A 24,395-nucleotide genomic window follows, 5' to 3' on the forward strand; every position below is an offset into this window, starting at 1 on the left:
TCGCTTGGTGCCCAGCCCCTGGACCCCGCATATCGAGCCTGGGACCCGTGCGTCGGAGAGTGCCAAGGAGGACCGCGCCGGCGCGGGCGCCCCGCATGCCTGGCGCTGCTGGGGCCCCCTGTTGACCCCGGCCCGCCGAGAGAGAGACCTCGGAGGAGGAGGAAGCGGACCGCGCACAGCCTGCACGCCGGAGCAGCGGGCCGGCCAGCCGCTCATGCCTTCCAGAGCGACAAAAGCCTGTGTTGAGGGCTGATTTTCAATAGATTGCAGAGAGGGAGCTGCTCTGCTACGTACGAAACCCTGACCCAGAATCAGGTCGACTACGAATGATTTAGCGCCGGGTGCCCCACAATCATGCGGTATGCAACGGGGGAGAGGCGGTGCCGCATCCGTCCGCCCCTCCGCTCCCAACATCGAGCGGCGCTCCTCACCGGGCCCGCCCGCGGGCGGGCGGGTGGCCGGCTATCGCGAGCCCACTGAGGCACCGGTGGCGCTGCGGTATCGCTACGTCTAGGCGGGATTCTGACTTAGAGGTGTTCAGTCATAAGCCCGCAGATAGTAGCCTCGCGCCAGTGGCTCCTCAGCCAAGCGCACGAACCAGGGGTCTGAACCTGCAGTTCCTCTTGTACTGAGCAGGATTACTATTGCAACAACACATCATCAATAGGGTAAAACTAACCTGTCTCACGACGGTCTAAACCCAGCTCACGTTCCCTATTAGTGGGTGAACAATCCAACGCTTGGTGAATTCTGCTTCACAATGATAGGAAGAGCCGACATCGAAGGATCTAAAAGCAATGTCGCTATGAACGCTTGGCCGCCACAAGCCAGTTATCCCTGTGGTAACTTTTCTGACACCTCCTGCTTTAAACCCAAAAAGCCAGAAGGATCGTGAGGCCCCGCTTTCACAGTCTGTATTCGTACTGAAAATCAAGATCAAGCCAGCTTTTGCCCTTCTGCTCCACGGGAGGTTTCCATCCTCCCTGAGCTTGCCTTATGACACCTGCGTTATGCTTTGACAGGTGTACTGCCCCAGTCAAACTCCCCACCTGCTGCTGTCCCCTGAGTGGGTCGCGGCCGGCGCGCGCCGGCCGCTTGGCGCCAGAAGCGAGAGCCCCCCTCGGGGATCGCCCCCCCGCCTCACCTAGTAAGTGAAAAAACGATCAGAATAGTGGTATTTCACTAACATCCGGGACGCCGGCGGGCGGGTCACCCCACACCACCGAGCGCGCGCCCGGCCTCCCACTTATTCTACACCTCTCATGTCTCTTCACAGCACCAGACTAGAGTCAAGCTCAACAGGGTCTTCTTTCCCCGCTGATTCCACCAAGCCTGTTCCCTTGGCTGTGGTTTCGCTGGATAGTAGGTAGGGACAGTGGGAATCTCGTTCATCCATTCACGCACGTCACTAATTAGATGACGAGGCATTTGGCTAGAGATCGAACACATATAAATAATATATGTCCCTTTTCCGGGTTAAGTAACGGTGGCCCGTCCACCTTGGACAAATCCGTTTAAGCAGTACAAGTCCGGTAAATTGGTCTGAGTCAGGTGGTATTTGAGGCATTGTGAATTAAAGTTCCTGTCCCTACCCACTATGAGCTACCTAACTGGCTTGTGGCTGCCTTGGGAACCTAGCTAGCGTCTAGTTTATTAAAATATAAAAGTAATAAGTATACATCTATAAATCAACATTGCTACAAAAGATACCCCCCAAATACAAAATCCTGTAGATCTGATCTATACAGTTCTAAAGAAAAATTCACCAGCAAGCCCAATTAATTTTCTGTCAATTTGGTGGTTGTAGATGTTACAAAATCATCTCAGGAGGTCTGAGTGCGCACCGATACATGAGTAAGGTGGAACGGCTGCCCCCAGTTTCCTCCTCCAAGGAACGGATTTGGATTTGGAATAGCCGAGTCATGACCGGATTCAACATCGGGAACGGATTGGGTGGTCAGCCCACCTCCGAACCCGCCGCCCCTGTCTGACTGGGGGGCCAGGTTTCAGGTAGTAAGCCTAACGACTTAGACCGAGAAATTTGTTTCACCGAAATTTGGAAGGAACTGTTGGGCTGGTGAGTCCCAACGGCTCCCAGACTAGGGCAGAGATCGACTTAGTCACCCTGTTAAGGGTTTACCAGTGGGACCACGAGGAGGTGCGATCTCTGCAGCTATGCCCAGTTGTAACTAGACTTTCTCAAGCGGCCTTAAGAGAGTCATAGTTACTCCCGCCGTTTACCCGCGCTTCATTGAATTTCTTCACTCTGACATTCAGAGCACTGGGCAGAAATCACATCGCATCAACACCCGCCTCGGGCCTTCGCGATGCTTTGTTTTAATTAAACAGTCGGATTCCCCTGGTCCGCACCAGTTCTAAGCCAGCTGCTAGGTGCCGGCCGAGGCGGGGCGCCAGCCCGGGGACCGCCCCTGGGGACCCTCCCCCACGTGAACCGCTCAGCTGATGCCGGCCGCAGCCACGCGTGTGCCAGCTGCGCACCGAGGGGACCCCGCCAGCAGGAACTGATGGGGCAGTGGTGCGCGAGGACGACGGCGGCAGCCGCCGCTGGGGCTCTGGCCGCGACAAGGCGGGGGGGGGGCGGGCAGTGCCCGCCGCAGCCGGGGCGATCCATGGGAAGGGCCCAGCGTGCGTCCAGAGTTGCCGCCGCGTGCACGCGCACGCGCATCAGTGCCCAGGCAGGCCACGTGGAGCGCACTCACCCGCGCGCGGCGCCTCGTCCAGCCGCGGCATGCGCCCAGCCCCACTTCGTGCCCCGGCCCAACTGACCCAGCTCTTAGAGCCAATCCTTATCCTGAAGTTACGGATCCGGCTTGCCGACTTCTCTTACCTACATTGTTCCAACGTGCCAAAGGCTGTTCACCTTGCAGACCTGCTGTGGATATGGGTACGGCCCGGCGCGAGACTTACACCCTCTCCCTCCGATTTTCATGGGCCAGCGAGAGCTCACCGGACGCTGCCGGAACCGCGACGCTTTCCAAGGCGCAGGCCCCTCTCTCGGGGCGAACCCATTCCAGGGCGCCCCGCCCTTCACAAAGAAAAGAGAACTCTCCCCGGGGCTCCCGCCGGCTTCTCCGGGATTGGTTGCGTCACTGCACTGGGCGCCTCGCAGCGCCCGTCTCCGCCACTCCGGATTCGGGGATCTGAACCCGACTCCCTTTCGATCGGCTGAGGGCAACAGAGGCCATCGCCCACCCTTTCGGAACGGCGCTTGCCTATCGCTTAGGACCGACTGACCCATGTTCAACTGCTGCTCACATGGAACCCTGCTCCACTTCGGCCTTCAAAGCTCTCGTTTGAATATTTGCTTCTACCACCAAGATCTGCACCTGCGGCGGCTCCACCCGGGCCCATGCCCCAGGCTTTGAGGCGCACCGCAGCGGCCCTCCTACTTGTCGCGGCCTAGCCCCTGCGGGCATCGCACTGCCGGCGACAGCCGGGTATGGGCCCGACGCTCCAGCACCATCCATTTTCAGGGCTAGTTGATTCGGCAGGTGAGTTGTTACACACTCCTTAGCAGATTCCGACTTCCATGGCCACCGTCCTGCTGTCTAGATCAACCAACACCTTTTCTGGGCTCTGATGAGCGTCGGCATCAGGCGCCTTAACTCAGCATTCGGTTCATCCCGCAGCACCAGTTCTGCTTACCAAAAGTGGCCCACTGAGCATTCGCATTCCACGGCGCGGCTCCACGCCAGCAAGCCGGCCCCCTTACCCATTGAAAGTTTGAGAATAGGTTGAGATCATTTCGGCCCCAAGACCTCTAATCATTCGCTTTTACCGGGTAAAACTGCCCATTGCCGAGTGCCAGCTATCCTGAGGGAAACTTCGGAGGGAACCAGCTACTACATGGTTTGATTAGTCTTTCGCCCCTAGACCCGGGTCGGACGACCGATTTGCACGTCAGGACCGCTACGGACCTCCACCAGAGTTTTCCTCTGGCTTCGCCCTGCCCAGGCATAGTTCACCATCTTTTGGGTCCTAGCACGGACACTCATGCTCCACCTCCCTGGCTCTGCAAGGGGGAGGCGGGCGAGACGGGCCGGTGGTGTGCCCGGGGCTGCCTGGCATGACACGCGCCCTGGGATCCCACCTCAGCTGGCGCGCGCCGGCCCTCACCTTCATTGCGCCACAGGCTTTCGATGACGGCCCCTGACTCACGCACGTGCTAGACTCCTTGGTCCGCGTTTCAAGACGGGTTGGGTGGGCAGCCGACATCGCCGCGGAACCCAGGCGCCCGAGCGCAGCCCGTCCAGCCTGGCCCGGCGGCGCCATGCGGTCGGGGCGCACTGAGGCAGTCTGCCCCGGCTGACAGCGGCGCCAGGGGCTGGCGGGCCCGGTCCTGCACCCCTGCGTGAAATGTTGCGCTGCAGGGATGCCGCCCCCGCCCCATCCCCCCCAGGAGGGCGAACGGGGGGGAAAAGCGACACCCCCCAACACGGCGCCGCCAACGGGGGGACGGGAGGGCGCGGCGGCGGTCCTCTCCCTCGGCCCCGGGATTCAGTAAGACCTGCTGCCCGGGGGCTGTAACACCCACCGCCACTCGCGCGGCACTGGGCAACCTGCCCGCCGGAGGCCTTCCCAGCTGACCCGGAGCCGGCCGCGGAGGAAACGAGCCCAGCAACGGCCGGCCGCCGGCCAGGCGGTGGTCCCCACACCGGCCCGCCCCCCCCGGCCAGCCCCCGCGGACAGGGTTCGCCCGGGGGACAGAGGGGAGGCGGAGGCAAGGATCCGCCGAACCCGTGCTGGCTGACCGCAACTCACGGGGTTGAATCCTCCGGGCAGACTGCATGGGGCCCACCCGTTTACCTCTTAACGGTTTCACGCCCTCATGAACTCTCTCTTCAAAGTTCTTTTCAACTTTCCCTTACGGTACTTGTTGGCTTTTGGTCTCATGCTGGTATTTAGCCTTAGATGGAGTTTACCACCCGCTTTGGGCTGCATTCCCAAGCAACCCGACTCTCAGAAGCCCCGGGCCTGGAGCACCAGGGGGCCGCTACCGGCCTCACACCGTCCGTGGGTGGCGGCCTCGATCACAAGGACTTGGGTCCCCCAAGAGCACCGCCGGGGAGGGGGGCTTCTGTACGCCACATGTCCCGCGCCCCACCACGGGGCGGGGATTCAGTGCTGGGCTTTTCCCTCTTTGCTTGCCATTACTGAGGGAATCCTCTTTAGTTTCTTTTCCTCTGCTGACTAATATGCTTAAATTCAGCGGGTCACCACGTCTGATCTGAGGTCACAAGCCCAAAGCTCGGCCGTGCTGCGCAGGGGGGCTCGCGCGGAGATGGCCACCTTGTATCCCCCGCCCGCTACGCCGCCCGCCCTCCCTTCTCTCCGCACTCCCGGAGGGAGCCGGAGAGAGAGAGAGAGAGAGAGAGAGCGCTCGGGTATGATTGAGCGACGAGGAGAGACGGAGAGCCCCATCCCGGAGCTGAGAACCGAAAAGGGAGCGTGGCGGAGACAGCCCCGTGCGGGAGGACCGGCTGGGTGGCGGCGCGCGCGACGGCCTCAGTGGGGAGAGAGAGAGGAGCGACGGCGCCCCTCGGGCGCGCCCTGAGACCGCGACAGAAGAGGAGGGGGGCGGGTGAAGGGAGAAGAGGGGGTCAGAACCCCCCGTCCCCGGCGCTCTCGCCTCCCGTGCGTGCGCAGCAGCACGGCATGGTACCGCCGTGGTACCCACCCGTAGACAGCCACCCGCGCAAGGGGGGAGGCCGGGGGCGAGGTCCGCGCCTCGCCTCCCCTTCTCACCCTCCTCTCTCTTTCTCTCGGCCCTCAGTGGCGCCTTTCAACGCCGTCTCTTGCTCTCCCCAGGCCGCCGTGCCACCGCATCTGCGGTGCAGCCCTAGCCGGGATGAGCTCCACCCAGCGGCTCGCTCCGGGAGCGGGGAGCAATGGAGCGCTCCCCGAGTCTGCATTTAGGGGGACGAAGGCCCTGTGGGGTGATGACAATGACGACAACCGCGACAACGATGACGCCCGCCGGGCTGCAGGGAAGGGATCAAGGCCGCCTAGGGAAACGCTTCCCTCGCCGAACCCCTGACTGCCTTCCCTCCGGGCACCTGCGGGCCGTCACCGCCGCCACCCGCCGCGGGCGACGGGCCTGCGAGGCGACCCCAGCCATGCCACTGCCGTGGTCCCTGGATGGCGATTGATCATCAAGCGACGCTCAGACAGGCATAGCCCCTGGAGGAATCCGGGGCTGCACGTGCCTTCAAATGCTCAATGGTCAATGTGTCCTGCAATTCACATTAATTCTTGCAGCTAGCTGCGTTCTTCATCGACGCACGAGCCGAGTGATCCACCACTAAGAGTTTTCTGCCTTTCGGGCACTGCTCACTCTGAGCGGCCCCTTTTTGTTACTCTGGCGCCGAGGACGCGGGGGCGCGCGCCTGGCTTCGACCGTATGAGCTCACAGAAAACGGAAGGGGAGGAAAAAAAACCACTGGAGCAACCCATCTCCGAAGGCCGGCCAAGATGCGGGGGAGCCCACGCCCCTGACCGCCTTCCCCCGCGAGGGGAGACACCGACCTCACAAACGCCGTCCTTTGGAGGCGGCCCAGGTGTCTGGGCTCAGCCCGGCCTCTGCGCGGAGGGCCAGGCGGCGCGTGCCAGAATGCGGGGGACACGGCGGCCCGCGCGCTTCTTGCTTTCACCGGACAACACGCACAACACACACGGCACGCGGCTTGGGGCGGGCGGCCGTCGGCCCCCGCACATGCCGGCTCTCCCTCGGCCCCAACACGGCAGGTCTCGTGGAGCGCCGCTGCACCGCTGCCCGGCCGGCTTTTCTCTTCCCCCACTGCATGGCCTTTCCCCCAGGCTTGAGACGGGCACGCGACAACGACCGGCCCCCCGCCGGCACGCCTCCTGTGGGACCACTCCCCCGCCGGGCGGGTGAGCGACGGGTGGACACGCTTCGTGGCTGGCCCCGGAGGCGGGCGCCACCGAGACCTGAGCCAGCGTTGCCAGTGCCTGAGGCCTGCCGGATGGCAGAACCGGCCGCTGCTGGAGCCGCACTCCTGGGACCGCCGCCGCCACGTCGCACCGCTGGGGCCCCTTGCCCCGGGCACGCGCCCGGCAGAAGGCGGTACAGCACTGAGCCGGGGGGCAACGCTCGGTCTCGTTTGCACACGGAGACTGGGCGGGGAGAAGTGCCCCCGCGGCCGCCCCGCATACCTTTCTGCGGCCCACACGTGGCCGGCAAGGGGGCTGGAGGACGCGACGAGCGGGGCCCGGGACAGGACCGCCACTGGCCGACGGCGGGTGCCGTCCGGCCGACCATCCCCGCAGGGAGGGACACCCGTTGAGCGGTACCGCTGCCGCTCGGCACCGGGTCGCCCGCGCTCACCGGCCTCTGCCGCCGGAGGGCCCGCCAAATGCTCGCCCCCCACCAGCGGGCAGGCAGTCGAGCCAGGGGACGGCCCGCAGACGATGGCCCCACCGTTGCGCGTTCGAGGAGAAAAGGCCGTCGAGGGGAGGAGAGGCGCCGGACGCGGCGGTCCGAGGAGAGAGAGCGCAGGCGGGCCCCGGTGGGCGCGGAGGATGCGGGCCTGACCACTGAGAACACCTCGGGCGCACCCACGCATGCGCGCCATGAAGCGTGGCCAGGAACGCCCGGAGGCCTCGTCCCTTGGAGTTCCTCTGCCACGCGCGAGATGGGGGCCGCTCGGCCTGAGAGCGAGGAACTTTGCCGGCCGGCAAAGGCCCCACTCCCCGGTGAGGGTGAGGCCGGAGGAGCCGCCTCCTCCGAGCCCTGAAGGCGTACCCACCACCCGGCTCCCTCGCCCTTTCCCCCTTGGCCGCCGACGGCTGCCACGGCCGGACGGCCAGCCGTCACTGGACGGGCGAAGCAGCGAGGGAAGGGATGGGCATGCCTCCAGGAGGGGCCGTGCCAAGGACCCCTCCCTCCCAGCACCCGGGCGGCTTTCTCGCACGCACGCCGAGGAGAGCCGAGCTCGGGAGGACTCAGGCCGCGCCAGCGCGCCCGCATGCGGCACACCGGCGACTGGCGTTTGGCGGCGCCGGCCACAGTGGCGAGAGGCTCGGGGGCCCGCATATGCGCCCCTGCTCTCTGGTGGGGACGGACCGGCGGCAGACCAGCACAAGGCCAGGGTGGGAGGGGTGGTGCGGGGGGCAGGGGGCGACGCCCGTTGTAGCGCGGGGTGAGCCCCACCCGAGCGCACGGTGGCGGGCGCGCGTGGCGCGCTTCACCGCACCAAGTGGCTTTTCCCCCCTCTACCCCTTCCGACCCCCTGTGCCCGGAGGTGCCGCGCACCTCCAGTCTCTCTCTCTCACTAGGGCTGTGTCGCGTGGCGAAGGGGGAGGGCGTGTGGGCCCCGGCGAGAACCTGGGCCGGCAGCCAGGGGCTGAGCGTGCGAACGGAGCGGGCGTGTGAGTGATGCCGCGTGCGCGGCCGGACGGACGGCCCGGCACGACGCGGCAGGCGCCAAGCCCCACCGGTAATGATCCTTCCTCAGGTTCACCTACGGCAACCTTGTTACGACTTTTACTTCCTCTAGATAGTCAAGTTCGACCGTCTTCTCGACGCTCCGGCAGGGCAGTGGCCAACCCCGCCGGAGCTGATCCGAGGACCTCACTAAACCATCCAATCTGTAGTAGCAACGGGCGGTGTGTACAAAGGGCAGGGACCTAATCAACGCGAGCTTATGACCTGCACTTACTGGGAATTCCTCGTTCACGAGGAAGAATTGCAATCCCCAATCCCCATCACCAATGGGGTTCAACAGGTTACCCGCGCCTGCCGGCGGCGGGTAGGCACAAGCTGAACCAGTCAGTGTAGCGCGCGTGCGGCCCCGGACATCAAAGGGCATCACAGACCTGTTATTGCTCAATCTCGGGTGGCTGAACGCCACTTGTCCCTCTAAGAAGTTGGACGCCGACCGCTCGGGGGTCGCGTAACTAGTTAGCATGCCAGAGTCTCGTTCGTTATCGGAATTAACCAGGCAAATTGCTCCACCAACTAAGAACGGCCATGCAGCACCACCCACGGAATTGAGAAGGAGCTCTCAATCTGTCAATCCTGTCCGTGTCCAGGCCGGGTGAGGTTTCCCGTGTTGAGTCAAATTAAGCTGCAGGCTCCACTCCTGGTGGTGCCCTTCCATCAATTCCTTTAACTTTCAGCTTTGCAACCATATTCCCCCTGGAACCCAAAAACTTGGGTTTCCGGGGAGCTGCCCGGCGGGTCATGGGAATAACGCTGCCGGATCGCCAGTCGGCATTGTTTATGGTCGGAACTACGACGGTATCGGATCATCTTCGAACCTCCGACTTTCGTTCTTGATTAATGAAAACATTCTTGGCAAATGCTTTCGCTCTAGGCCATCTTGCGCTGGTCCAAGAATTTCACCTCTAGCGGCACAATACCAATGCCCCCGGCCGTCCCTCTTAATCATGGCCCCGTTTCCGAAAACCAACAAAATAGAACCGGAATCCTATTCCATTATTCCTAGCTGCAGTATGCCGGCAGCCGGCCTGCTTTCAACACTCTAATTTTCTCAAAGTAAACGCTTCGGGCCCCTCGGGACACTCAGCTAAGAGCATCGAGGGGGCGCCAAGAGGCAGGGGCTGGGACAGGTGGTGGCTCGCCTCGCGGCGGACCGCCAGCTCGATCCCAAGATTCACCTACGAGCTTTTTAACTGCAGCAACTTTAAGATACGCTATTGGAGCTGGAATTACCGTGGCTGCTGGCACCAGACTTGCCCTCCAATGGATCCTCGCTCAAGGATTTAAAGTGCGCTCATTCCAATTACAGGGCCTCGAAAGAGTCCTGTATTGTTATTTTTCCTCACTACCTCCCCGGGTCGGGAGTGGGTAATTTGCACGCCTGCTGCCTGCCTTGGATGTGGTAGCCGTTTCTCAGGCTCCCTCTCCGGAATCGAACCCTGCTTCCCTGTCACCTGTGGTCACCATGGTAGGCACAGACAGTACCATCGAAAGTTGATAGGGCAGACATTCGAATGTGTCGTCGCCGCCGCAGGGGCGTGCGATCGGCTCGAGGTTATCTAGAGTCACCAAAGCTGCCGGGCGTGCCCGGGTTGGTTTTGGTCTGATAAATGCACGTGTCCCCGGAGGTCGGTGCTCGTCGGCATGTATTAGCCCTAGAATTACCACAGTTATCCAAGGAGCAGGAGAGGAGCGACCAAAGGAACCATAACTGATTTAATGAGCCATTCGCAGTTTCACTATACCGCCTGTGTGTACTTAGACATGCATGGCTTAAGCTTTGAGACAAGCATATACTACTGGCAGGATCAACCAGGTAGCCGCCACCCACGGTGGCGTCGCAAAGCGTCGCGTGAGTGCCCAGGCGCACCCGGCCCACCAGCAAACCCGCCCTGCGCCAAACCCCGACCGCCCCGGGCTTCTTTCGCTGCTCCGACTCACAGGAGCGGCATCAAGGACGAAGACACGGCAGCGGGTGGCGGCATGGCGGTGATGGGCGCCGGTGGCGGGGGCGGCGGCCGGCCGCTTCACGGCCCAGCAGCGCCTGGGGGGGGCGAACAGTGCCATGCGCGAGGGACACCCCTCGTCGACAGCCGACCCCAGCGGCCGGCCCTGCCCGTGACGCCATGGGCAAGGAGCCACGACCGCTGCACAGCTTTTCGCCACTCGGATGGAGCGCGAGGCTTCGTCTCTCTCTCTCTCTCTCTCTCTCTCACTTTTTTTCCCAGGGCCCACGCTCCGGTTCGAGACTCAGCCTCATGCTTGAAATGACGCACACGGTGCGCGGAACGGGGCTTGGCCGGGGCTGACCCTCCCCCCCACCAAAGCCGAGAAAAACCCGCCCGCAACCGGCCGCGGGCGAGCGACCGGCCGCTGGCGAGGTTGGGCCAAGCGGGGCCCCGCTCACAGGCAGTGAACCCCGTCCCGGCGCGTCCCCCTACTGGGCCGCGCGGAAAGCACCGGATGTGCTAGAGGAGGCAGCGACCTGACGAGGCAGGTGCAGCCCGGACACCGAGGCCCCTTTTAAGCTGGGGCAGCTTGCTCCGCAGCAGGCGGCAGAACGGCAAAGGAGTGCGCGGACCGGGCTCTGTTCCAACCGTATCCGCGCCCCATCAGGTTCGGGCACTGCGGCAGGAAGCGAATTGGAAAGGAGACCGCCCTGCCCGAGCACCGGACCCCCCCCGCTGTCGCTTCCCTGTGACAGAGAAGCCTCGGAAGGAGAGCCAGCCTGCCAGGAGCCCTCTCAGATGCCACCCGAAAAGCCACATCAATCAGGCAAAGGCGCCACGGCCACGGTCCTGGGACAACGGCGACGGCCGCCCAGCCCACCTGTGGATTGGATTGCTCGTGGCAGCAGAGGAGCGCGGGGGGTGCCGCCACCTGCCTGTGGCCAACAACGGCTCTCCTTTTGGCTAGGCAACGGCGGGACTGGACTGGCCCCCGCCAGGCCAGGGGGAAACTCGGCGGCCCCCCCCCCCCCCCACTTCCGACCCGGGGAACGCATCCGAGAGTGCGAGAAAAAGTGCCCCCGACCTGGCACCACAGGCCACCGGCTTTCGCCCGTCCTTGTGGCGGTCGGCTTTCCCTTCCGGAAAAAAAGCCGGGGCACGGCACGACAAAAAAGGCACACAGAGACGCCTTCGCAACGACCCGTGCTAGCCACGGGGGCTGTGGGGCCAGGGGCCCGGGGGGGGAGGGCCGACGTACGTGCCTCACTGCCTCCCCACAACGGACCCACCGGCATCCCGCTCGCGCCTTCGTCGCAACGCTTCTCGGTGCCGCGGCTTAGGGCCGTGAGAGAAGAATAAAAAGGCCTGCAGAGGCCTGGCGGGCGCCCCCCAACTCCGCCCACCTCAACAAAAAGCAACGGACTCGGTGCGGTAAACCCGGCCCCGCCCGGCATAAGCGGCTCAGTCGATCCGGCCACGACCGAGGTAGGCGAGGCGCCACCGCCTCGCCCAGGACCAGTCTGGGGGGGCTCTCTGTTGGGTACCAGGCCCGTAAAAAAAAAAAAAAACTAGGCCAAAAAATTCTGCCTGCCACAACGCGGGTCACCGGCTTAAGGCCGAGGAAGGGCGACGGCTTCTACAATGCGGGGCGGGGACCACCGCCGTCGCCAAGGTGAACCGACAGGCCCAAAACAACAGCAAATGATTCTGGAGCAGAGGCATTGCTTGGAGAAAACTCTCCCCTGCTTTGTCTGGGCAATCCTTAACCAGTGTGTTACATGGCTCTTGCTGCCAATTTCTTGCTCAACAGTGTGATAGATCAATCTGATGCGTGCTAACAATTGTAACTATATTTTAAATATTTTAGAAAATATTTGTTAAAAAGTAAGAGAGGAAAAGGATATGCAATTAGTGACACAAAACAGATGTTTTCAGATGTTCATGAGAAAACAGGATGCAGGATGTAGTTTGAGATAAGTAACATCCCAAAAGGCAATAGGCCTCAGGATAATTAAAGAATCGGCCTTGAAATGGACGAAATTGGGATGATTCCAGCTATCAATGAAATCATAGGCCTTCTTTTTGGAATATAATGCTGGCTTCTGTAACACAAGACTTGGGGTGCATGTGCACCTTGTGGGCTTGTTCAAAGGACAGTGATGATGAGGAGAAGCCTTCGTGGGCAGTGACCACCAAAACCAAAAGACCCCTTAGAAACAAGCAGAGCATGCACTGTGCAGTACAGTGACATAGATTTCAAGAATCAAAAATAGGAGGAGATTGACAGAAAATTATTGAGGAATATGTATTAGCATCCAGTCTAGAAGTTGTGTTTGGATTCTTTATCTTTTGAATGGGAGGCAGGGTGAGAAAACCCCCCTGTATTCCTGACTGGTTTTGCTTATGCTTTATCCAAACCACTGCCAAATTATTTTCTATCTGCTTGATTATATTTGATTGCATGATTTCATAAAAAATTGCAGCCAAATTAAAATTTCTGCTAAATTCTAATGTTGGTATATTAAATTAGACATATAGGGACCTCATTCATAACATCAGCCCACCTCAGTCACCTCCCTGTTGGGACTGTGCTTTCTACTGAGCCAGTCCTGCCAGAAAAGCAGCTTTAAACACACCTCCAAGAAGGCACTGATCCAGATAAAGCACATCCATTCCCCTCTGCCCAGGGCCAGGCCCCTGTACATCTGGCAGCCTGCAAAATCTAACACCCCCTCAGGGTCCAACACATTGTTCCAGCCCAAAGCATAAAGGCAATTTGTTTTGTTAAAGCTGAAGTCATTCCTGCAGGTCCTCGGCCTTCCAAGGCCAACGCTGCCACTCCAGAGGGAATCCTGTGACCCCGAGCATTTGATGGTGACCACACCAAAGCAAGAGGTGGCTCCTTCAGCAGGAGAATGGCACATGGCAATGCTGTGCCTTTGTTTCCCCAGCCCTCCCCCCATTGTTTCAGCAATGGCAGCTACACTTAGGCAGCTTCAGCAGAGCTTATTTGTGTTGGCTGAGTGCAGATCAGGACTCCCAGCCCACCTCTAACAGCAGCTTGCAATGACAACAGCACCTGCACACTGAGGTCTTTTGCTGGAGGCAAGCCTGTCACAAGCACACACCCTCTTCAAACTTCCCATCAAACAGAAAGGAGAAGAGCAGGAAAAGGCTACCTTTGGACCAGTCTTCCTCAGGTCTACACATGGGCCAATTCTGGGTAGAAAACTCCCACCAGTGCTGGCCTTCTTCTTCATGTTGAGAAACTTCTCCCACAGGAACTTAGAGGCAAGCAGCTGAAAGGCAAAAATAAACCAGCTAGAGCCTCAGAGTTGGGCTTGTTCAGAAAGGCTTTTCTTGAACAAGTGGCACTGGTGAACAATTTGTGATCACATTGTCCAGGACTGTCCTGGAAGCCCTGGAAGTTACTTGCTGAAATACTCAGCACCAATAAATTAACAATACAGAGTGCAATACACATACTCCAACCACATGGCTCTGTCCCATCAGCTTCTCCGTGATTGCATGTGACATGGTTGGGGATTTCTGCTCTTTGGGCATTTCTTTCCTCTTCAGATTCATTGCATTGAGGCAGTGACCTTTTCAAAGAATGGGGAGGAGCTCTCAGAACTGCCCTGACTCCATCCCTGTACAGCACTGAGAGCTCACAGCAAGGAGATATCACTGCTGGCTGAGTCCAAGAGAGGCAAGAAAGGAACGTTGTACCAAGAGTGAGGAGCACAGGAATGCGTCCAAGTTGTAGTTCTCTCTGTTAATTAGCATTTGTTTTCTCTCTCTGGGCTCACAGACCCCTGCAGAGAAGAAAACAGAGGGATCTCCTGGACAGAGCCTCAGCACTGGGGCATCTTCAGTCAAGTGAGCTCCAGACACCAAGGGACATTTGTGGCCCTGGCTCCAGGGAGCAGGTAAGAACTGTACAGCCCTCAAGATTCCTACCAATCCAGAGCTTTCAAGAGAAGCCAACTCCTTTGGGAGAGATACCATCAACACATGGTAAACCAAAATCAGGGGAGAATTCCCAGCACAGGAAGATTTCCACCATCCTGCAGAACAAAGGTGGGATGGTGTTCACAGGGGTCTTACGATGAGGGAAGAGACGAGGATCTGACTCCATGGTTCAGCAGGCTTGATTTATTATTTTCTGATATATAATATATTAAAACTACACTAAAAGAATAGAAGAAAGGATTTCATCAGAAGGCTAGCTAAGAATAGAGGAGGAAGGAATGATAACAAAGGCTTCTGGCCTGGATTCTCTGTCTGAGCCAGCTGGGCTGTGATTGGCCATTAATTACAAACATCCAACATGGGCCAATCCAAGATCCACCTGTTGCATTCCACAGCAGCAGATAATCATTGTTTACATTTTGTTCCTGAGGCTTCTCAGCTTCTCAGGAGGAAAAATCCTAAGGAAAGGATTTTTCATAAAAGATATCTGGGACACAAAGGTGCTGAGACATTTTCTTCTGGACATGCTGCAGCAGATAACTTGCTTTGCTGTACACTGTGTCTGCAGGGCTGGATCTGTGCCCACACAGGAGCTGGGAGAGAACAGCTGCTTTGGAAGCTCTTCCAGCTGGGACCAGCCCTGTCTCACAGGGCTTTGGGCAGAGTTTGAGCTCCCCCCCAACATGCTCAGGTGCCCAAGGGCAGCTTGGTCTTGACACCAGCAGGGGGCTATTTACAAATCACAAACGGGACAGGGCTGCTGTGGAACTGCCTTGAGCTGTTTTATTTTCCAGCATCACTCTCATTACATGATTAAGACAATGGGAAGATGCCAGCAGCTCACATCCCAGGCAGCAGACCAAGAACTTAATGTTACAACTTCCTTTATAAGTTTCTTGAGCAATCACACAAAGCAAAAGCACATTGACAGTAGTTCTATCCAACCACTATAAGCACACGTACCTTTGGTTAAAACAGTGCTTGCTTATTTTGAATACAATACCTGCTTGTAAGCCTTAAAGCACAATGCACAGAGCTCCATTATTAAGCTTTAACCCTCCTAATATCTTGCTAGATAAACTTTTCTGTAGCTTAGAGAGTTATTCTAGACAAGCATTAATACACAGACCATTGTTCTATTTGTCCTTGCTTTTCTACTTTTTAAATAATTCTTCTGCTGACCAAACTCATGGCAGCTGCTTAGCTCTAATCACAGTTCTACTGTATCTGAGGCTTGTCTTTTGCAGCTTTCCCAAAACCCTCTAATTTTGTGGATTCCCACAATTCCCCTTCTCTCTTCACCTAAAAAGAAACCTTCATAATTGTGTCGTTTATTACTTGCGTTTCGTAGCCTTACTAGAATATTTCTGCTTATTACCTACTTAAAGCATTTTCTTGCTTGCACTAAAGCAGGGGCAGGGAGAGCAGGGACACCAGGGCACTTTGCAGCCTTAACACAGCCCAGTGGGTACTTACAGTGAAAGATGTCAGTCTTTCTCTGGACAAAAGACGAGGTGTCGAGGTCTTCTTTGGGAATCCAGAAGCCATTTTGAAGGCAGGATCTCCCAGATGAGTGACAATGCCTCAACAAAACTGGAAGAAGCCACAATGGAATTCTGAAATTCCAGAACCCAATTCATGGCAGATTCAAGGCATATACTGGTGCTAAAAATTTTCTATGATTTGAAAGTAGCTAAGTGCTTGTTTGATGTAAGTAGCTAGTATGTTAGGCCTCTAGTTGGACTTTATTTGAACTATAGGGCTGCCTTGTGCAATTCAAAGATGGATCATACTGAAACCTGGAGCTAAAAATCTGAACATTAGCAATAGTTAGAACAGAAAGAGCTGCAGCCTAAATATTACTTTAAAATAGCTAGAGTGGATATCCTCTTCTTTTGGCTAAAGCACCCTGCTCTCTCAGCTGCTCCTCACAGGACTTGGGAGAGACTGGAATGTTATGGCTAATGGCTTAAAAATTGTTAGAAAGGACTTTCTGCCCATTGGGACAAAACTGTATAAAGAGGCTGCGACCACCCAAGCCCACCCTTCCCTGAAAATGCCTCTGGACTGGAACTTGGCACTGTGAGTTAAGCTGCCGAAGGGAACTTGAGACAAGACAAAGGTGACACTATTGTCCCATTAGCTCAGGGCTGGGGAGAAGTAAACAAGGCTGCAGAGAAAAACCTATCCACAACAAAGCCAAACCCAGCAGCTGTCCTGAAAATCAGCTCTGTCTGGCTTCAAGGTGGGCAAGTCATAGCCACAGACTCATCTGCTGAGGCTAGGTTTGCACACAAACCTCCCATCAAAGACCTCCACAGTGCCCCCAGACCCATTCCTGAGGCCTTGCACCAGACGACTGCAGGGCACGCAAAGTAACACAACAGATCTGAAAATCCAGAAGCCAATTGATGGCAGACTCAAAGGACAGACAGATGCTAAAGATTTTCTATTATTTGAAAGTAGCAATAGACAGAGTCCAACTTGCCCCAGCCCAGGGAGGCACCTGGGAGGTCCCACCTTGCCCAAATCTGCAGGAATCCATTGGAGTCTTACGTTTTGCGAGACCTCACCACAGAGAAGACCAGAAGAGGATTTTATGGTATGCCAATAGGATCCATGGAATGGTGATGTTTTTCACTTCATCTGTCTCTGTCACTCTCCTTCTTCCCCTTCTTCCCAACCCCCCACCCCCCCCCCGCCACCCCGCTGCTTCTTTTTCTTTTCCTTTCTCTCTCTCTTCCTCACATTTACTGTTACATAAAATCCAGACTATTGATTTTGGCATATGGTCTCATTTGCACCTCAATTCACAGGACTCTCCCTAATAATTGTAATAATCAGATGATAACAACCCACTGAAACTTGATGAAACTTGAAAAGACCTCATTCCCCTTTAAGCAGTTTAAGCAACCACTATACAGGAAAAAAAAAGTATAGACCAGTACATTTAAAAAATGTTGCATTCCTTAAGTGCAGAAAAAAAAAAGCACAATCAGTAGAGCATATATTGTTCATCCACTCAGCTGTGCATTGTGGTGATGTTCACAGGGGTCTTAGGATGAGGGAAGAGATGAGGATCTGACTCTTGATTTATTATTTTATGATATATATTCTATTAAAATTATACTAAAAGAATAGAAGAAAGGATTTCATCAGAAGGCTAGCTAAGAATAGAAAAAGAAAGAATGAATAACAAAAGCTTGTGTCTCAGACAGAGAGTCCAAGCCAGCTGACTGTGAGTGGCCATTAATTAGAAACAACTCTAGGAGGCCAATCACAGATGCACCTGTTGCATTCCACAGCAGCAGATAACCATTGTTTACATTTTGTTCCTGAGGTCTCTCAGCTTCTCAGGAGAAAAAACCCAAAGGAAAGGATTTTTCATAAAACATGTCAGTGACAGTGCAGACCACTGAACTGCTGCACCAGAAGACGGGCATTATCCCATCCTGTATTTCCCTTTGGCATTCTCTCTCAGAGTGCAGATGAGACAAAACCAAAAAGTTCAACTTGAGTCAATCTTTACCTCCAAAGGAAATTCAGGAACTTTCTGCAGAGGCCAATGCTCTGCACACTGATGAACTCCTTGCAGAGGCCAATGCTCTGCACGCTCAAGAACTTTGCAGAGGCCAATGCTCCGCGAACAATTCCCCTGGCGAATCGTCCAGTGAAGCCGCCTGCAGGAGCCCAGGCTGCGCACAACCAGCCAGGGCCGTGTTCTCAGGCAACTGAGGCCGCGCCGCTGTCACAGACGCTGCCACTGCGTTCGTGGTTTCCAGGCAGCCGCGGAACCCGGCAGCCGCCGCCCTTTCCCGGCTCCTGCCCCTCCCGGCCCCGCACGCCCCCCAAGATGCTGCCGGGGCTCGGGGGCTTCGTCTGCCTGGGCTGGGGCTCGGCCTCCCCTGCGGGACAAGGGGAGGGGGGGTCCCCGGGGGTCGTGTCCCCCCGGGAGCGTGGGTGAGTCCCCCATGTCCCCCCCAAGCCGGGGTCACCCCCTTTTCTCTGCCCAGAGCTCCTGAGCCAGCTCCTGCTGCCCCCTGGGAGGGGCTTTGGGGAGCCCCCCGGGGACCCCCTTGAATGCCCATTCCTGGGCACTGGGACCCTTCGCATCTCCTTCCCCAGCTGCAGGACCCCCTGCACCTCCTTATCCTGCCCCGACAACCCCTGCACCCCCTTTCCCGGGTATCCTCCTCTCCCGGCCCCTGGATCCCCCGTTTCCATGAGCCCGGGGACCCCCGGACCCCATTCCCGGCCAGCCCGGGGCACCTCAGCCCCAGGCCTTCCTTTGCCCGGCGAGCGGTGACGTCACTGCAGACTCGGGCCGCCATTGGCCAGCAGCAAAGAGCGGCGCCAATGGCGGGGCCGGAGGCGGCTCAGGGGCCGTGAAGAGCCTTGAGCTGTGAGGGGCCATGAGGGGCCATGAAGGGCCCTGAGGTGTCACTCTTGCGCCGAGAATGACACAGGAACAGGCAGGAGGCAGTATTGCAGAAAGACTAAAAGAAGGTTTAATTCAAGAGAACCGTGCGGTTTTTATAGAGTGATACGATATATTCTGTTTGATTGGCTCGTTAACAAAAACATTCTTTAGACACCGTCCTTGAGAAGAAGAGAAAGATGAAGCAGAAGAACACCACCTGCAGATTGTTTGTACTGAAGTTCTCACATTCTTACAACTTGCTAATAATTCTCACAAGCTGCTGTGAGAAACACTTGCTGTTTCTCTCTCTCTGTGCCACGGCATCCACAGTGAGGGTCTGTGAGGGGTCTTGGGCAACTGTGAGGGAGCCATGAGGGGCCTGTGAGGGACCATGGGGAACTGTGTGGTGTTATCTTTTTATACTAAAAACTACGTGTACACTATTTACAATAACTTCTCAATACTTATCACCTATGTTAGACAGTGAGTTTTTACTCTAATCCAAAAATGCCAACATCACTTAAAAGATGAAGGGAGGGAGGGAGGGAGGGAGGGAGGGAGGGAGGCAGGCAGGAAGGAAGGCAGGAAGGAAGGAAGGAAGGAAGGAAGGAAGGAAATGTGATAAATGAATTCACTGGATTCAAGGATAATACAGATATAAATTTATTATTATTATTATTATGCAAGCAAGAATAAGCAAAGTTTAACACTGGGCGGCCGGGAGTCTCCGCTCCTCTAGGCTCGCACCGTTCCTATCCCCAAAGTCCACCTTTTATTGCCTTTTTCTCCCGGGTCCAGGGATGACGTGGTCTGTCTTTTGCGCTTGCTCGTTCAGTTGCTAGGGGGTCTTTTTCTGCCTTCTGGTGGTCGTGGGATGAAGGCTCCAAGTCTTCCTCTTTTAACCGCTAAATGAACTTTTCCTTATAAGGCATACCTATACAGTGGAATTTTCAGAACACTATACGATTCCCGCAAGCCTAAGCAATTCTTGTGAGTTTAGGGATTGTTATTACAGCTCTCCTCTGTGACCTCTTAGGTGAACTTTTCTTTACCATGGAATTCCCGAAGCACTATAGGATTCCTGCAAGCCAAGCAACCATATGTGGCTATACATTTAAGATTCAAGCAGTTTTAGCTATTTAGTTATTGCTTTGATATTGTATAAATATTTAGCTATTGATTTAATTAATGAACAAACATATTGCTACTTATTACACTCATCACCACCTTTACCGCGCATGCTCCACCACTCGTTTTGGTTGTCGCACAAGTCTTTGGGGGTCGTTGTTTGATGAAGGCCTCTCTTCTTCCTCAATGTCTTTAATTCACCTTTGGGTTACACATGCGCACCCAGCCAGTACAATGTAATCCAAAACTAATATATAAACTACATTTAAGCATCAAAGCAATAAATCTCTTATAGCTAGCATTTTCCTGGGACCCAACCAGATTTCCCCCTCTTTCTGTTAATTTTTAGTAACTGTTATCTCTTGCTTTTTCGTCCTGTCCTTGAACATCTGCAGGGAGGGGGGTGGAACCCCTCCACTCCCTTTTTTCTTGGCATTACAACTTTTAACTGTTTTATTATTATTTCCAAATATTAATTACTGCATCAATATTGATTACTGTCTCAATTTTGTCAGCACAAATCATACCTATTTACCACAGCTCTGTTCCTCTCTCTTGCAGCCCTTGAAAGCCTGACGGAGGACATGAGCAGTGCTGTGTCAGAGCTGGCAATTCAAACACTGCATGTCCTCCGAGCAACAGCCAGTGGGCGATATTCCATCTTCCAGAGGCTGCACGATCAGCTGCGCAGGGCATGGATCACTCGGCCTCCTCTGTCACAGCTCGGCTGGCTGCACTGCTGGAGCTCTGAGGAGAGCTGATCTGGGAGGCTCTCTTTGCTGGGGCAACCTGAGCCAGCGGGGATTTTGAGTTTTCTGTAAGATTTTTCTTTTCTTCCAATCTATTTTTTGTCCTATGTAAATATAGACTGTGTTATAATACACAGAATCTCAGGAGATTTTTTTTGCTGCCCAGGGTCCGCAGGGCATAGGGGAGGAGAGGGAAAAGGGTGCTTGTGCTCAGCCAGCTGCCCAGGCATGCAGTGCTGCAGGGAAGATGGCCAGAAGCCCCTTGGCCTTTGGTGGTTCTGCTGAAGCCTTTGTGCTGCCCACAGAGCGGCTGGGCAGGGGCTGGAGCTGCGGGGATCCCTGCCAGAGCGGTGCCTGGAGATGGCCACAAGCCCTGTGCCAGGCAGGAAGCGCCATCTGTGTCCTCCTGCCTGTGTGCTGCTGCCTGCCTTGCCGAGGGCTCCCAGGTGCCTCTGGATGGGGCTGCTCTGGAGCTGCTGTGGGGCTGCGGCGCTGCTGCCGGGCAGCTTGGCCGGGCTGGGGCAGGGCCTGAGGGGCTGGGGCGCTGGCAAGCCCTGAGCAATGGGCTGTCAGAGGCCACAAGCAGCCCCCTGGCAGCCGCCTTCTTCCTGCCAGAGCTGACTGGCAAGACGGATCCCGGGAACTCTGCAACTAACAGCATCAGTGTTGTTGGAAACCCAAATGCAGGGAAATCTCAGACCTTTGGTCTTGTCAGCAAAACTTAGAATTAAACACAGCATTTGAGCTGAGACCTTGGAAAGGGCTTCCAAACTTAGGTGCTAGAAGCGAGAATGCAGATTTCTAGTTTATAGCAGAGACACGGGGAGGAAAGTTGAAGTGGAGGAAAGTTTAGAGTTCAAGATCTAGGAAAAATCAAAGTAGTTCCAATGGTAAACGAGGAGTTTAGGATGCAGTGCTGTAGGTTTGTTGTGTCATGGCATGATTGGCTAAGGAAGCTTAGATGATGTAGCATGATGTGGGAACTCAGGAAATTCCTCGGGCTGCCCTGCAGGACTCGAGACCCTGTCAGAGGGCTCAGAGACCTTGGCACAGAGCCCAAGACCCCTGTGACTTTGATTTAGCCCTTGTAAAAAACAATTCCCAACCTTGTATGAAGAATGACAAGCCACAAAATGATAGTGAATTTAGCACAGAGTGGAAAAATAGATTTAGGGGGTTTTTGAATGGGGCTTCAGGGGGCAAGATGGAGGAATCTGGGCATGTCCAGCATTTCTCCTTCTTCTTCTTGGCCTCCGTCTTCTGCTGTGATGTTGGCACTTTTCGATTGGTTTAGAGTAGAAGCTCACTGTCTAACATAGATGATAGGTATTGGAAAGTCATTGTAAATATTGTACAGGGAGTTGTTTTCAGTAGAAGAAGATAACACCGCCCCAGCGGAGGCAGAGTGCCTTAGACTGTCTTGCTGAGCGGACCTCGGCAGGACAGGAGAAAGAATTTTATAGATAAGATACAATGAACAACCTTGAGACCGAGAAATGAAGAGCTCTGACTCCTTCTTCCACCGCCGGACTGGTAAAAGAGACTTTCTAACTTATCTCGGGGTCACTCTGAGCAGCTAGAGACCCCGAGAGCATGAGTCCCTAAGAGGAAATCTTGAAGGATTGGGTCCAAAACAGAAATATCCTTGTTGGCCGTGTCTTCTTGGCCAAGAAATCCTTCAAAGCTCTTGCAACTACAAGTCTTGCGGCCCTGTGAGCCGTGCGGTGCAGATGGGAGCCAAATTCACCCTTCCTGTCTATGTAGAAGAGAAGAAAAAGCAATGGCATCATCTAAAAAATTCAGAGGTCCGCTCTCTAGCTCCTTCCAAACTCCTTCAACTCGCCCAAAGTGTGATTTAGCTACAAATAGATGACAGGGACTCTTAGTGCTGGCTCTTTGACTCCAGAGCGGCTGCTTTAGAATCTTTCCCATAACCCTGTGTAGTTATGTGCCAGCAATGTGTCCTTTGAAGAAACTTTCCCAACTGACTTGCATGGAGGCTTGTTTGAAGGGTGTTTGAGGAGAAAGGCTCCCAGCAGAGGTCTGGGCTTTGGCCTAGCTGTGTCGCCTGCTGATTGTCAAGTGTGCCATCAGCAGCAGGGCTTTCTGGGCTAAAAATATCATCAAGTCACCTGGACTTGCTCTTTTTGGCCTATAAAAGCTGGAGCCACTTTTGGGGCAAATTTGGAGACCTCATCTATGGGTGAATGGAGCAGCTAGGATTTTCCCAGTTGCTGGCAATGGTTCTCCAGGTGCCTGGTGTAAAACGGGGCTGCCCAGCAACAGCGCATCTGCAAGATGATGAACAATTTTCTTGGTTTGAAGAGAGAGGTGTCTGCTAAGGAAGGCAGAAGCCTTCTCTGAAAGGGAAAATGTAAATCCCCAGCCCTCAAAGGATTCTAATTTAGAAATTCAAATGCTCTCAGGGAAAGATATGGGGATAGGACTGAGAGCCTGCAGAGCTGGGTGGCGTTTGCTGATGCTCTGAGCCCTTCCTAAAGATCCTGTGGGGCTGCCTTAGACACCTGGGGCCAGGCATTCCTTCCAGCCTGGGCCACTTGGGCTGGGCTGGGGGCGGCCCCAGGGCAGGCGGCAGTGTGTGCAAGGGCCCTGGCTGGCACGCTGCAGCACGGTCACCGTGCCATGGAACGGAACCCGGTGTCCAAGGCCCCTTTGTGACACGTGGGAAATAGAAGCTTGCCCAGGAGCTGGGAGCCCGCAACGGGGCACAACGGGACAGAGTGGTGCCGTGAGGAGCCCCCACACAGCACGCTCGTTCCCGTCTGAGCCCGAGCTTTTCCGCAGCCTTTTTCCTGCAGCTGCGCTCGAGGCCAGAGCACAGGACTCGGTGAGCCGTGGCCTTGCGAGGCTTCTATTCTGCAGCTGCCCTCAAGGGCAGAGTGTGGGACTTGGCTCCCCAGAGCTTTCCCAGGGCACCTCTCCTGCAAGTAGCTCCAGTCAGAGACATGGAGCAGAGACCCCCGAGAGTGCCCAAGATGGCCTGGCTGGAGGAGGAGGAGGAGGAAGAAGGCCCTGGAGCTGCCCCAGCACAGGAGACTGAGGAGGTGGTGCCTTTCCATCCACCCCAGAAGGGTGAGTGGCAGAGCTGGGCTGCAGGGCTTGAGCCTGCAGCCAACTTGGCCCCATGCCATGCCATGCCATGCATCCCATCCCATCCCATCCCATCCCATCCCATCCCATCCCATCCCATCCCATCCCATGCACTCCCCTGGGGAAAGGCCCACGGACAGGATGGAAGAGGGCCCGGGCAGATACCCCGCAGTGGCCATGCTCCATCCCCTGGGGCTCTCCCAGCCTGGGGGGCGCAGGGCTGTGTTCTCCGGCCTCTCCCGCAGCCCCTCAGCTCTGCCTGCGCTCGCTCTTTCCCAGATGGAGCCCTGGAGCGCACACAAGATCAGGAATCCAGCTGTGGCCACTTCCGCAGCACAGCGCAGGTACCTGCAGCCACCCCCACCTGGGCTGGGCCTGCTGTCCCTGCTCAGCCCAACACCGTGTGTGCAGCACTCCATGCAACACCCCTGGCTTCCTGCCCTTCTCCTATAGTTCATCTGCAAATTCATCAAGAGATTGCAGGAGGAAGAGACCATAACCATGGGCACTGGACTCCGACCATACTCGCCCATGTTCCAAACCAGGACCAGCGCTGCCCTCCTGTGTTACCTTGTAGAGGAAGG

General features: G+C 56.2%; 1 non-coding gene and 1 pseudogene across 1 annotated transcript; both read right to left on the reverse strand.

Annotated features, from left to right (window-relative positions):
* Positions 1-229: 229 nt before the first annotated feature.
* Positions 230-5,257, reverse strand: LOC143694580 (28S ribosomal RNA; annotated as a pseudogene).
* Positions 5,258-6,178: 921 nt separating this feature from the next.
* LOC129131540 (5.8S ribosomal RNA) lies at positions 6,179-6,331 on the reverse strand. The gene has a single exon (XR_008535688.2). It is a non-coding gene; the product is annotated as a 5.8S ribosomal RNA (ribosomal RNA).
* Between the last annotated feature and the right edge of the window lie 18,064 nt (positions 6,332-24,395).

This window comes from Agelaius phoeniceus, chromosome 7, assembly GCF_051311805.1.
Source record: "Agelaius phoeniceus isolate bAgePho1 chromosome 7, bAgePho1.hap1, whole genome shotgun sequence".
In the NCBI taxonomy this organism is placed as follows: domain Eukaryota; kingdom Metazoa; phylum Chordata; class Aves; order Passeriformes; family Icteridae; genus Agelaius; species Agelaius phoeniceus.